At 42.5% G+C, this 14,036-nt stretch overlaps 1 protein-coding gene across 2 annotated transcripts in view; it reads right to left on the bottom strand.

Moving 5' to 3' along the window:
• The window catches only part of LOC126474005 (putative lysozyme-like protein), a 161,093-nt gene extending 151,571 nt beyond the window's left edge, over nucleotides 1-9,522 (bottom strand). For both annotated transcript variants that reach the window (XM_050101394.1, XM_050101393.1), the window contains exon 1: nucleotides 9,391-9,522. The gene's annotated coding sequence lies outside the window, so the exon portion shown is untranslated. The remainder of the gene's footprint in view (nucleotides 1-9,390) is intronic.
• Between the last annotated feature and the right edge of the window lie 4,514 nt (nucleotides 9,523-14,036).

Raw genomic sequence — 14,036 nt, 5'->3', positions numbered from 1 at the left:
TAAGATATTCTGGTGGAGCAGCTCTCGCAACATTTTCTTTCGTCGGCAACCGGTTTTTCGTGGCCGGTTATACAACGGGTACCTATTGCGTCATTTGCTTCTTAGGTAGCCGCAAGAACGCTGCTCTGACTAACAGAAGTAGTGCCACGTGCTGCGCAGACATCCCTACACGTCGTCGCAAACATGAGAGACGAGTATTTTCTCTTCGTTTCTTAACGTGACCATTGAGATTCCAAAATACGATCGATTCGAAGGTCCAGTTTGTATTAAACCATCTCACAGTCGTTTTTATTCTCCTCAAAAAAGAAGTACTTTCTGTCTGAAGACATTAGATTCTACTTGAGGAGGTCTTAGTGTCCTTGTGACTTACGTTGAGAGATGCACTTGTAATTGTTCTGTTTTGTTAATATATTTACAAGATTCCGTGGAACCATTCGACCCAGTTTACTGATTATGGAAGGAGTCAGTATGGAGTGCATGGAATGCTGATTGGAAAATTTATAAACAAAAAGAATGAGAAAGTATAGGAATCAATAACACATTGGAGAGAAAAATTCTCACCTACTACGAGGAACTTCAGTACAAAATACAGGGAGTGTGTTACACTGAAACTTTCCAACTTTGATTTGAAGCCTTGGAATTTTTTACACATTTTTTAGTCCTGCTGGATGCCTGTAAAACCCGCTGAATAGCGCAAACCTTTCCGTAGAGTGCTTTAGGTAGTGTTGTATTGTTTTACAGTTTAGTATTCACGGAATGCTCCAGTTTCGTCTGAGTGAGTCAATATTGACAACTACAAACTCCATCATGGAGTGTATGCGTAAGGATGACAAAGAATTCCGCGACACGTGCACAACGGCCTACACAAAGTTCACGAAGACACCGTAGATCCGCCTGACGGCCCTTTTCTGGAATAACAATGTTGTCCATGAATGTGAAGAGTTGCCCCAAAATACGATACCGTAGGGGCTAATAGAGTGAAAGTAATCGATGTAAACATGCTTTCGTATTTCAGTGTCAGACAGTGGAAATTATTCCTGTAGTAAAGCAGCATTCATTTCTTCACAAGATCTTGAACCTGACATTACGAAAAGCGCTTATCACCTACTTCAATCGTTTGATCAACTTGTGATAATGAAACATCGTTATTACAAGAGTTTCATGTCGTGAAATGTGTGCATGGCGTTTTGTTGCAGTTAAGCGTTAATCTATTCCCTGAATGTCTCATGTCACCTAGCCGTGTTGTCCCAGAAATCTAAAGAAATATTGCAGTTCATCACTGCCATCATTAATGTGAATCATGGGCAACATGTTTGTGGCACGCAAGGAAGAAAACAACTCTCCCGATACAGCAGTGTGAGGTTGAAACCTTGTGTTGTTCGTTGGCGTGTAGTTTTTACGTCACCTGGTGGGATCCGGTCGTGATCAACTGCAAACTTTTGTGAAAGTTCACTTAGTTATCTCAGCTTCTGTTAGCAGGTGTCCTAAGCATAATTGGCACTTTATTGACATACTCCAGTCGACACTTGAATTGGCCACGTAGCGGTGTTGGTTAACTAGCTTCTAAAAAAGAGAAAGTGGCACTCTAATGCGACTTTTTAAAAACTCCATTCATTCTCAACTCCAAGGATTGGAGCGGGATGTGCGACACCCGGCCCAGGAGTCGCGGTCATATTCAGTGAGTTATCAGACAAGCTGGTAGTGGGGCAGTTGGGGGATCCCGATTGGAAATAAAAGGGAGGGGCTTACCAGTTCTGGACTTCGCCTTACAACTAAGGAAAACCTTCCGAAAACCTTGATCAGAACCAAGAGATTGGAACAATATTAATTTATTTCTGGGACGTCGTCAATCTTTTGGAAACCAAAAATTGAAATGTTATATACGTGTAAAGTATATCTAACGGGAACAATGTGCCAAAATATTTACAGTTGTAATTGTTTTTTTAACTAAGAGAAACTACTGGATAATCTTGATTGTAATGTTGTTATGAGAACAATTTTAAGTATCGCCATCACTCCTAGGGACGGAATGTACGGTTAGTTAATGACTCACTAATTTCAGGTGGTGATGCCGGCACCGCCTCCGGCGCAAAGAAGTATTTGCAAAAAAATCTCTCACGGAAACACTGCGCGTACTAGTAGGTGCGTATACTTTACTAGGTTTTCGTGTTCAGAGTCAGTTTCCACAACATTCTTTTGTGTTATACATCGCGTCATGATGGAAATTGATGAACCAATGTTTCAATCACAACTGCAGGTGGCTTTCACGAGGGTGTGCGATTTAAAAATGTGGGGGGAAACCACTACAGTAAGGGACCAGAAACTGACTTTCACGCACCTATTGGAGGCGATACGCCACTGAAGTCTCCCGGCCAATGAAAAACGCTCAGTTACGCGGGGTGCCCTAGTATAGAGCACGTTGCTGGCATTGATCGACCAATCTGCTGCCCATTAAACATTACGGTGAGGTACTGTCGCACGATCTGTAAGAAAATGTGTGGTGTACTGTCGCGTGTAAACCACAGTCATTGTCTCCCTACAGGGGTAACGTTCTCCAATAGCTTTGGTAATTCATCGCAGAAATGGGTGATACAAAGCACTTGTTCATCTGTTTGTCAAAGTATATGACCCCCGTCAATCTATCACCGACAGTTCCTGATCAAACATTGATACTGAAGCTCCTTGATTGCTCGAGGATTTGCGTATGCTCACAAGTGCGTATTGTGGTAGTCTACTATACCATCTTTTGTGAATCTTGCCTCATCTGTAAATAAAATGTAGATGTTGGTTTCTAGACGTATCATTACAGGAACTTTTTTTTAAGTTTTCATCTGTACTACCCCTTGTAGAAATGTGATACTTTTTTAAACACTCTGTTTGTAGATGTAGAACTTAAATTTCATTACGCAGCTGCGGTGTGTGGGGTTAACGAAGTGCAAGCGATGAGTGCCCCATTAAATGTCCAAATGCGAAAATAACGGGACATCTTCGGTAACTGATGTGTCCGTGCTGCACACCCGGCTTTCAGTCGCGTGTAATTCAAAATGACGGTTTGGCGCAGACCGCCCTGCCGGAGGAAAGCGTGGCAGATGAGCGGCTGCTATAAAACTGCCGGCCAGGCTGTCGAGTGAAAGGCAAAGGCTCCAGTGGCCGCCAGCGACCACCGCATTTGTATCTGCCGTGGAGAATTTAAGTTTCAGTGAATACTGCCTTCACCCTTACGGATCACCCGTCGGGTTCCCACAAACGCAAGGTGAATGTGTGTGTGTGTTTTTCTGGGAATAACTTCTTCAGCTTGTATCTGTTGAACTTACCCGGGATAGAACAAGTGTACTCACTCGAAGTTTCGTTGGAATACACTGCCCTTGTGGTGGCATGCATTTACCATCATTTCCTTGTCCATTAAGTACATGGGCCCCAACACTTGAATGAGGTCTGCAGACTCCTGCACAACTTGGTATTTTTCTCAATAATCAAATATTGGCAAAGGAGAAAGAAGCGATAAGTGATTGTTCTCCATTAATAACATACATCTGCCGCCCCACTGCGGTCTTTGTCCTGACAATGAGGACATATACCGAGTCACTCTCGTATGATAGATAGAATGGCCACGGGTTAGTTCGAAACACGGGATTTCAACCCAAACACGACTCCAGTGTTTACGCACTTGCCCCTCCTTCGCCGATACGTATAAACATCCGATAATGCAAATGTGGAATCGATCGGCTTAAGAGCAGGGTCGAAATATTTGGGTCACTGTTTCTCAGTCTCATACGAACTTAGTGATGCCTGCATCATAAGTTAAATAATTCTGACAAAATATCCTTGTTTGACATTGAAGTGTCTACTAAAATGAATATTCCTGACTGTGTAATTCTGGAACCAAAATTTTCATCACGTGTTCGATTCACATTCGGTACACTGTTGTAGTCTGTGTGGAAATACAATACGAACCACTATACGGGATGATTCAGCTCTCGCTAACTGTAGGTTTTATGCAACGACCAACACCTTCAAATGTCGCTGGAGGCCACAGCTTTCCAGTTATTCAAGAAAAACGCGTTTTGAAGGTCACCTTTGTATGTTTTTCTTGAATATTCGAGAACTAAGTCCTCTAGTGAAAACATATCCCAGTACAAAATTTAAATTCGTTAAATTTCCTAAAAAAAAGGTCTTGTTCATTTTTTCTGTAGGAGTAATAGTTTGCTCATAGCGAACGAGACAGTATGAAAAATCTTGCACTTGATATTTGAAGGCAAAATTTGGAAATTTATGGTAAGGACTATGGGACCAAACTGCTAGGTCATCGGTCCCTAGGCTTATGCACTACTTAAACTAACTTAAACTAACTTACGCTAAGGACAACACACACACACACCCATGCCTGAGAGAGGACGGGGGGAGCCGCGCGAACCGTGACAAGACGCCCGAGACCACGCGGCTATTTGAAGGCGTTGTGGGTTGCATAAAACCCATGGGTAGGAGCTAGGGGCAGCATGTTGTGTGTTTGAAAAGTAATACGTGGAAGTAATACGAGCTAATTTCATGTTGTTCAGTTGCATAACCGTAGGATTGTGTTGCTGAAGGTAGGTTAACAGCAGGCTACGACGAGACAATTGAAGAAGAAAAAAGCAGAAAGGAAAACAAATCCAGAGTATTGCAACAGAAAAGAGAAAAATTTAACGGTACCCTTAGCGGAAAATAATCTCATTTATGGGATGCGAAGCGTTCGAAACACAAGTATCCAAATAGAAGTGGAATTTAAAAATATATGGGAGCGAATTAAATCAGGTGTTGCCAGAGGAATTAGATCAGGAAAGTAGACCCTAAAAGTTATAAATGAGTTTTACAATTTGGGCAGCAAAATTACGGACGATGCCTGAAGCAGAGAGGAGAATGGAGAGGATAGCAAATGAAAACTGGCAATGGCGAGAAAAGCATTGCTGAAAGTGGGAAACTTTCGTACATCAAATATAAATTTAAGCATTAGGATGACTTTTCTGAAGCCCTTTGTCTGAAGTGTAGCCTTGTACAGAAGTGAAACATGGACGGTAAATAGTTCGGGCAAGAAGAGAGCAGGTTTTCGAATGTGATGCTACAAGAGAAGATTAGATGGGTAGTGAGGTAACTAATGACGAAGTGCTGAATGGAGTCGGGGTGAACAGAAATGCGTGGCATAACGTGATTAAAAGAGGGATCGATAAGGACACATCGTGCGGTATAAACGAATCGTGAGTTTGTTCATGGTGGTTAGAGTAGGGGAGTAAAAGCTGCAGAGAGAGGTAAAGGTTCGACAGTAGTAAGCAAATTAAAGTGGATATAGGTTGTAGTAGTCATAAAGAGATGGAGAGGCTTGAACAGGATAGAGTAGCATGGAGAGCTGCGGCGAGTCAGTCTTCGGACTGAAGACCACCACAACAGCGTGAGAGAACACCATGAGCGTGCTTATTCGGACGGTTGTAAATGAAGATTGACTGAACAAGAGTACGTACCCTTGGGCGGAGTAGAGTATGGAGAAGAACAGCCCGAAATTAGGCCTACTTAGCCATCCTTGAAGTCGAGGACAGCCACTGGGCAAGGACAACTGAAATTTAATGCCTTTTTATTTTTCCGCCTCGTCTTAATAACTCGAGATGGCTGAGATTAAACTTGCTGTGATTAAACTTGGCGCCTGAGGCACGCAAGTAGACATTTCCCGTAAATTGGCGGTGCGCATCCGGCGCGGAGGTGCTACATGCCGGCAGAGGGCGGTAATTAACAGCATTTCGCTAGCAGTCCAACTTGCTGGTTAGGCTGTTTTCCCTCGCGCCAGAAATGGGCCAGTAGTAGGGAGAGGAGCAGCAAGAAGCGGGGAGCGGCAGCGGGAGGAGAAAGTGAAAGGTAAATAAAAAGCAAACAGCAGGAAAGCGCGCCACGGCGGGTGACTGGCCGCGGTGGAAGCCGCCGTGTAGGGAGGTGGTGTGAGGGGGAGGGGAGGGGCGAATCACCGGAAAGCTGGAGCCGGCCAACTCGGCTCTGCGCAGGCGCAGAATCTGTGTCACGCCGCGCAGCACGCAGCCTTGGTGTTCGCCCAAAACGCTTGCCCAATATCGGCGCGTTACGCAAAGTATAGAGGGCTAGTCTCAGAAATGCTGCTCAGGTGTGCTGACAGCTGACCCGCGCTGCGCCGGACGATTGGTGTCCGTCTGAGGCCGCCGGAGAAGTGCATACATGAATAATGCGATCAGATGACCTCTCTGCTCTTATGCTGAACCCTACATTCCCTCAAGATTATAATCCAGCTGCTACTGCAAGATCATAATCCAGTTGATACTGTAAAACTACTATATAACTTCCTGTCAACGAAAATTCTACAGCCGACCGGAGTGGCCGAGCGGTTCTAGGCGCTACAGTCTTGAGCCACGCAACCTCTACGGTCGCAGGTTCGAATCCTGCCTTGGGCATGGATGTGTGTGATGTCCTTAGGTTAGTTAAGTAGTTCTAAGTTCTAGGGGACTGATGACCACAGAAGTTAAGTTCCATAGTGCTCAGATCCATTTCAACCATTTTGAAAATTCTACAAATCTATAATCATAATAATGGTTTTCTTTGTTATACAATAGCTGTTGCTGTTACAACTCACGAGTTTTCTTTATTTTCTGCACGGCGCGTTTTGGCAGATTATTACGATTATCAGCTTTTTTTTCGCTTGCTATGACTTGACGCTTGAAACTGTCATACTTCACAAAAAAGTACACACTTGATAATTGCAGCTGTTTTTCGAAATGCGTCCTTCAGAAGAGAAATAAAGGAAAATCTAGAGTGGCAGAAGAAAAATGTCATCGTATAAAAAAAGGCTCGTAATGGGTTCAAATACAGTATAATAAAGTCATAATAACGATTCCATATTGTAACTGTAAAGGAACCCATGATTAAATGTGCAATAAAATCACAGTGTGTTAGTGTTTCCTTCATACACCCATGCCTAAATAAAACATTCTTTTCAGCAGACTGTAGTAATCAGGGTTTTTGAATATGTTGTTTAATTTTATCAATTTTGGCCAATAAACTTCATTATAAGACATTAATTTTTATGTCCTACCTTTCGCATACACTTGGGCAATCTTATAATTGCCACAGTGGAGGATGCTGGGGTACATTTACAGGATCTATATCTCACAGATCACAGTGCCAGGAGATGAAGCCATCATTGCTTTGAAATCCTAGTAAATAAATGGAAACAGTAAACACTGCCCATGGAAGAAAAGTTGTGAGAGAATGGTCTTGACTCTTTTTAACAAGGAGTTAGCAACCAGACTCTTCGTTTTCTTTGGTACATCAGTAAAACGTATAAAGAAGTACGCTAGAATGCTTAAGAGGTTAGTTTAGGACCTCGCATATATTTTTTTAAAAGGAATCCCTGCTGACTCCCAAGAATTGGGCTGTTCGTTTTTAGTACGAACACTAGAAAAATTTACTGCAGAAGAAACATCAGAAAAACATATTCTGTAAATCAACGTGTCAAATCAAATGGTCTCGGCACCCACATCCACAAACAGATATATCCGAATCGCTGTGTAGTATTCGTGACTACAGGCTTTGTAGATCTTACCTAAATCAGGTGAATGCGATTATGGTCCCTTCATTAACGTCATACCAGATCCCTTTGCCCATCCTTGACCTATTAAGGTAACGCTTACCTCTTACGACGAGACGTGAGACGTTGACAAGAAAAGAAGAATTGGGGCGTCCTAGCGTACCTCATCGCAACACTGTTGCGGAATCAGTTGCTCGGTCCATCGGTTTCACTCATTGCGAAAAGCATTGTATTCACAGAAGATCCTCAATGCAGAGGAACAAGATACCTGACAGAGTCCAATAACGAGCGAGTTATGCAATGTGAATTCTGTAGCGCGATGGCTTCCCTGACTAGAGCAGAGGAACGCAGGGCCTAAGACGAAGCGGATCGGCGTTCATAATCCGCGCCCTGTCATACTGATTGATTTTTATTTTAAATGCAAACATTTTAAATTAGGCTTGACCGTGACTTATGAATATTTCAGGATATTCTCCATTATTTTCGAAGGAGAATTCCATTTGCATATCCATAATTGATAAAGTTTTTTTTTCTTTTTTGGAAACAGAAGCTCCGCAGCTACGCTTTCTTTTAATTTTACTCGTTTACATTTCATTATTTCGCGGTTTGTTTTGGGGTCACAGTATATATGACAGCGCTTTAGAATGGCACTGCGACCCCGAATCTTGCCCCAAAAGATGAAATATAAGTAAATAATAATGTGTACCTGGCGCACTTCTTTTGCAAAAACAAATGTTATGAATATCGACTGGGACAAGGAAATAACTGTATCCATCCTCATTTGTACTATTTTCCACGACGCATCTCGAAGAAATTATTGCTCCGTCATCAACTCGATGCATGTCAATTAATCCTTGATTTGGGACAGCTTTAAAAGTTTGAAAAAAAGTTTATTTCAGAAAAATCGAGGTTCTATCATATGTAATAAACTATTTTTACAAATGCATTCGTACATATTTCAATACATACTGGTGTTACTCGTATGCTGTTAAGTCCTTACAGTACTCCATTTTTATGTAAATGAATTTAAACGTTTCTGTATATTGTAAAAGTGAACGGGCGAAGCCTGCATGGAAGTCTCCTCTCATTCGCGATCAAACAAATCAATAAAAAAGAAAAAAAGAAAACACGTGATTTCCGGCAGGAAACAGTTATCGTGTTTTCCGCTTTATGTCTGCCATCTGGTGACAAAACACCACAGAGGTGTGCTTTAATAAATGCGTATAGCCGGTGGATGACTGAGGGCAATACTGCCATCTAGCTTTTAGCGCTCGTACAGTGTCTATTGTAAATCACTATTGCTTGAGGGCAACATTGTCAGTTAAAGGGTAAATAAGGTATGGATGTCTTGTATGTAAGACGTTTGCATAACCTGTGACTGCCGTTCAGTGGGCACAGGCTGCTTTTCCTGTCGTATGAACATCACTTGCATTTTCAGAGAGGGATGACGAGAGTATAGCTTCTCCGAAAAGTTTCGTGGAAAGTAGAATAAATGTGGCTGATTACAACTGATAAATTACGTTGGTTCTCCACATATCACTTGCGGAAAATACCGGTACGACACCCTTAGAAGTGGCCAAGAGCTAGTTCTCTAATGAATCGCATGTCAATGGGGACTTTACGCCTTAACCTTTCTTCGGTTTCCACTGAACACCACCGTACTCGCAGGGAAGTCCAATACGAAACGTCAATCCTCGATGCAATTTTCCACACGCTCGCTCGAGTCCGACACACGAAGACGGCGGTCCGTGAGTGCAGGCGGCAGTCACCTGTTTAGCGGCACCGGAAGGGCAGCACGGCTCAGCGGCACTTACTTGTGGTCGTGCGAGGAGCGGAGCGCTGAGGCGGTGAGCAGAGCGAGTGGTGCCCGTGTGCCGAGCACTGAGGATCGTGTGAAACAAGTGAAGTGCGCGCCACCGCCCTACAAGGCTTTTAACATGGCGGCTCGGCCGCGGCGGAGGGGGCCGCGAAAGCAGTCGCGGCGGGATGGGGGGGGGGGGGGGGGGGGGGGGGGACGGACTGTGCGCCCGGACGCGAGCTGCGGCTGCGGCTGCGGCCCGCGGGGTCCCACATGCACCACCGTCGCTGCCCTTCTTGCGGGCCAGCCTTCGTGAGTCGGCGCTTCGCGCTTTTCTGCCTGTTTTTGTTTCTTTCGTTCCGACCTGCACCCGCCGGGACACGACCTGCGCTCTGGGCAATCCCAGAGCCACAAGAACATTTGTCCTATAGTACACGAAATGGCAAATCAGCTATTGGAATTATTTTTATTATGCTTGGGACCACAGACTCTACAAACACACTGAAGGAATTTTCTTACGTAAGGCTTTTTTCCATCAAATAAACCTTTTATTACTATCTGCGATTCGGCCACGCGATGTACATCAAAGGGGCATTTTCAGGTTTTGATAGCTTTCGTTTATTCTCATACTAGTTGACAAACCCGGCATTGTCCAGGTACTCATTTTGCTAATTTTCTTTTAGAAACGAAAACAAAAACAAACTGTGTTTGTGGTGTAATATCCGACACAGTTCCTGTTACGCTGGGCGCCGCTGCTTCGCGTGTCTGCTACGCGATTTTGTAAATGTCTCTATGGCAACGCATCTTCATAACTCTATAGATGACGATTGTTTTCACCTACAGCCGTTTGCGCTTAGCGATTAAAAGCTGCCAAAAGCTCTGCCAGGTGCAGGGATTTCCTTAAGCTGGCTCGCCTATAGCAGTATCTTAGTAGTAAAGAATAGATGTATTGAACCTTCATGCATGATGCGGCATTTTTTCATGCATCTCAGTGTTTAAGACGTCATGTCTCTTGTACTAGGTGTCGTACAAAGACATATTTGCTTAGGTACATTTAGCGGCATATGTGCATACTGTCGCAAAATGTGTTGCGAATAGAGTTAGTAACAAAGAAGTAATAAATTTAAATGTCATGCACAATGCTGCAGCTTTTAAGGAATCTCAGTATTTATGACGTCATATCTCCTGAACTATGATAGGTAGGTGGTTCTTAACTCCACAGCGATTGTTGTCTGTTATTTGCACCAAGTTTGATTGAAACAGATGCAGTGATTTAGGAGGAAATGTGGCACACATACACACGCACACACAGACACACACACACACACACACACACACACACACACACACACACATATATATATATATATATATATATATATATATATATATATATATTGGTTTCATTCCCTCAGTATGGTCTCTTTCCTGATGTTTTCAGCGTTTTCTGACAGGCTAGTTGATTACTCAGTTAGTTAGTTACGTGTTCCGTTGATCACCTGAACGATATTAAACGAAATGATGAGGAACAAATCGGTGTACAGAATTTGATGTTGGCACGCCATTCTGTCGATTTCGTATCTCAGAAGTCGCCGGATACGTGAAACAGCGAGAATCAAGGCAAACGTTTCGATCCACCAAACGAGACAATCCGCCACAAACTTCCTTCAATTCCAAGGCATTTCCGATACTTTTACGTCACCCTTAGTTTACCCTGTTCACTGTATCTCGTTTTATCAGCATTGTTTTTGTTCATCTAGGATGCACATATTAGTAATACTGTGATTGTTTTCGGTTTCATCAAATTATTTTTACATTTGAGTTGTTTCTGTGAGAGTTACTCTAGTACCCGATACACTCAGATCTGAAGACCGTTTGATGAATCTGAAACCGGTCACAATTGTACTAATATATGCAATCCAGAAGAAAAAAAGTTCCACAACCAGTGATTGCGTATTTTCAGCAAAAAATACATATCAATTTTTGAATTTTAATTTAACAGTATTTAGTATACAGTAATTTAGTAGCATAATAGTAAAGAAGGCTTTTGTTAGCAGATGATGCTAGCACATTAGTGCCTCTGATGATTTCTTGTCTTTCTTCTTCATCTTTTTACAGTCATCGTCCTTATTATTACGAGCACTTGTATTATTTGCTTTATTACATAGTGTTGTATTAATCTTTAATCCGTTTCTGCTTTATTCTACTTTGAACTGTCTTCGTCCAATAATCTGTTCTTCAGCTATCATTGTTTTTTGCCTTTTGTGTTCTCTCATAGACTCAGGTCTATGGCTTGCAGTGGGGTCTTGGCTTCCGCCTCTCCTCCTCCTCTGGATAGCAGCACCACTTCTATCAATTAGGCGTCGATTTTCAGGCCAACTCTCCTTTCATTCTGGGCTAGATCTCTCACTGTCGTCACCATCTCGACTTCCCAGTCTGTTAGGATGGTTCAAATGGCTCTGAGCACTATGGGACTTAACTTCTAAGGTCATCAGTCCCCTAGAACTTAGAACTACTTAAACCTAACTAACCTAAGGACATCACACACATCCATGCCCGAGGCAGGATTCGAACCTGCGACCGTAGCAGTCGCGCGGTTCCAGACTGTAGCGCCTTTAACCACTTGGCCACCACGGCCGGCCCAGTCTGTTAGGACTCAAGTGTCATCACCATATACTAAAAATTGTGTTCTTCCATAAAAATTGGCATCTTTCTCATTGCTATCGTTTTTCGGATGATTTTGTTGAAGTCTGTGTTAAACAGTATGAGCGAGATACCATCATCTCGCCTAGTGTAAATGTTTCGAAACGTGGGGACCGATAACCACGAAATGAACTATGTGTGTACTGTTAAATCCGGTACTACTTCTTTGCCAATGATATTCGACAGTCTGTTCTGAAGGATCAGCATCCGCAGGGATGACATGTTATAACGTGACGCTGTTGTTTCAATCAGCTGTCTGCATAATTCACAAGTGTGTGGCTCTCCATTTCGAAAAACCACAAAATGCTTTTTAAAGAAAACGCTACTTGAAAATTTGGCCGTTTATGATAGACCTTGGAAACTAGTCGAGAATTTTCTGAAGGTCTTGCATCCGGTTAAGCGCCGAAGGTCTTCTGGAACATACGTTTTGTCATGCTATGTTTGTGCACGAGGCACGGCAGACTTCATTACTACTGCAGAAGGCGAAACGAATGTTTTACACGGCTTACTTAGACCACTCAGAGAAATGCTGGAATGTGAAGGGGGAGGATTCATTCCTGAATTGTCACTTATCACTAATAAAACAAAATAATAGTTTATTCGTAGTTATACACCACAAACGAATCAAGTAAAGGGATGGGTAAGGAAGTAAGGGCGATTATTTCACTTACAGCACATGCCGGCCGCGGTGGCCGATCGGTTCTAGGTGCTTCAGTTCGGAACTGCGCTGCTGCTACTGTCGCAGGTTCGAATCCTGCCTCGGGCATGGATGTGTGTGATGTCCTTAGGTTAGTTAGGTTAAAGTAGTTCTAAGTTTGGGGGACTGATGACCTCAGATGTTAAGTCCCATAGTACTTAGAGCCATTTGAACCAGTTGAACTTACAGCACAATAGTATCGGCTGTCAACGGCTACTGATTCGGTGGTACACTAGAATGGAAAAATACTTCTTTAAATGATTACTGTTTTCAACTACAAGGCTGTTAATATCGAATGATATACCCTGGTTAGAAAAGTAGTCGAAAGGTACGAGAGATGTGGGACGCATGAGTAGCAGAATAAGTATTAGATACGTTTGTTATTTTAAACTAGACTAACTTTTTGTCATTGGTTTTGCTCGCGACGCATATATCACATATGTTTCACACATATACATGTTTACATATATTTAAAAGATTACATTTTTGTTTGTATACATATTTCATCCGTACCTGCAGTGAATTTTGTCCTGTTGTTTCATCTGAATCCTGAAGAAATCTTTACTCCTGCAGGGTAGGAGGTATGCATAAGGTCGAGAACAATGGTTCAACTTTATAGGTATGAAAACGGAATAAAAACTTTTTACATTTGTGATAATGTAAGTATTTCATCTGACTCGTTCACATTCACTCGCATTCCTTCCTTTTCTTTTTAAATTTTGTTTATCGTATGAGTCCGGGGTAGAGGGAGAGTCGAGGTTTGGGGAGTAACATTTATTTCAACTTACAAACAAAACTCCAAAAACATTAACACGCAAAACACTATCTGAATCACAATTTGTTTTATTAGCTACTAGCGTTCTTGATTGTTCTGCAATTCATCTTTATTTGTGGGCCGCAAGGTGCAATTTGTAAACTGCCAACAGAATCGCTGTTGACAGACTTCACCTTGCAACACCACATCTGAATATGATCCGCAGGACACATAGAAACGGGTAGTCTGTAATTAAAGAAAATGTGAACCAGGTGATGTTTTGTGTGTTTATTATAACAAATGAGATCTGGAGTACAGCTTATAAAATGAGCTCGTTGTGTTAACAGAATCTTCCGTCGGTTCTTTGTAGATTAAAATTATAATACATGAAAAGCACCAGTTTGCTTTTTTCTGCAATATTTGTTTGTATACATATTTCATCCGTACCTGCAGTGAATTTTGTCCTGTTGTTTCATCTGAATCCTGAAGAAATCTTTACTCCTGCAGG

Source organism: Schistocerca serialis, chromosome 4 (assembly GCF_023864345.2).
Source record: "Schistocerca serialis cubense isolate TAMUIC-IGC-003099 chromosome 4, iqSchSeri2.2, whole genome shotgun sequence".
NCBI lineage: Eukaryota > Metazoa > Arthropoda > Insecta > Orthoptera > Acrididae > Schistocerca > Schistocerca serialis.
Note: the sequence above shows the minus strand (reverse complement) of the source record. Positions and strands in the feature narration are given on the sequence as shown.